Source organism: Micropterus dolomieu, linkage group LG18, assembly GCF_021292245.1.
Source record: "Micropterus dolomieu isolate WLL.071019.BEF.003 ecotype Adirondacks linkage group LG18, ASM2129224v1, whole genome shotgun sequence".
NCBI lineage: Eukaryota > Metazoa > Chordata > Actinopteri > Centrarchiformes > Centrarchidae > Micropterus > Micropterus dolomieu.
Genome location: NC_060167.1, coordinates 2610207 through 2611412, shown reverse-complemented (window position 1 = coordinate 2611412; position 1206 = coordinate 2610207). Strand labels below are relative to the sequence as shown.

General features: G+C 43.1%; 1 protein-coding gene across 1 annotated transcript in view; it reads left to right on the top strand.

Moving 5' to 3' along the window:
* The window catches only part of LOC123956647 (nuclear factor 7, brain-like), a 167305-nt gene that overhangs the window by 79530 nt on the left and 86569 nt on the right, over positions 1-1206 (top strand). The gene's annotated exons all lie outside the window — the stretch shown is intronic.

Genomic DNA, 1206 nt, shown 5'->3' with positions numbered 1-1206 from the left:
TGTTATCTCAGAGCGCTTTTCATAAAAGAGCAGGTCTTGTTCGTACTCCGTACTCTCAACTAGGCGACAGAGGCAAGGAAAAACTTCCTTTTAAGAGGGAGAAACCTCGAGCAAAACCATGGCTCAGGGTCGGCGGCCATCTGTCTCGACCGGTTGGGGGTGAAGGAGAGAGAGAGAGGGGGGGGGGGGGGGGGGGGGGGGGGGGGGGGGGGGGGGGGGGGGGGAGAGAGGGAGATAGCCATAAAAAAGGGAGAGAGGGTTTGGGGGGATTAGGGGGGAGCAGCCTACACAATATACACACAGAGGTACAGACAGTAAAGGTAAGGTGTTGGTACAGACTGAATGAATAATGGTACAGATATTTATGTAATGTTGATAATTGTAATGTTAATGAAAATAATAACAACAGGACTAGTAACAATAGATGTAGCAGAGGGTGTCCAGCAAGAACATAAGCTTTATCAAAGAGGAAAGTCGTAAGCCTCATAAATGTGGAGATGGTGTCTGCCTCCTGAACCCGGAACCTGGTTCCACAGGAGAGGAGCTTGATAGCTGAACCCTCTGGCTCCCATTCTACTTTTATATTCTATTCTGGATTTACAGAAAGCCAATGCAGAGAAGCTAAAACAGGAGAAATATGATCTCTTTCTGTGGTTCCTGTCAGAACACATGCTGCAGCATTCTGGATTAGCTGAAGAGTCTTAATGGACTTTTTCAAGCAGCTTGATAATAAGGAGTATCAGTAATCCAGACTAGAAGTAACAAATGCATGGACTAGTTTTTCTGCATCTGTCAGCATCGGAAAGTATATCTTTAGATAATGCGTCACGGAGGTGCTTAGGCCCCAGAGCAATAACTTCAGTTTTATCTGAGTTTAACATTAGAAAATTACAGGTCATCCAGGTTTTAAAATCCTGAAAGAATATTTGAAGTTTAGCTAACTGATGAGTTTCATCTGGCTTGATCGATAGATATGATTGAGTATCATCTGCATAACAATGATTACATGAAAGTTTATGAAGTGTTTCCTGATAATATTGCCTAAAGGAAGTAGGGATGCACCGAATAATGTTGACTTTTCCCCAAAGTTTATCCTGACATATTTGGCATCTATGGAAACTTTGGGATCTTGAGTGGAATCTTAAATCAGTGTGTGAGGGTTTTTCTTTGTGTTTGGCTGCACAACATGAGTTTGTATAGATGGAG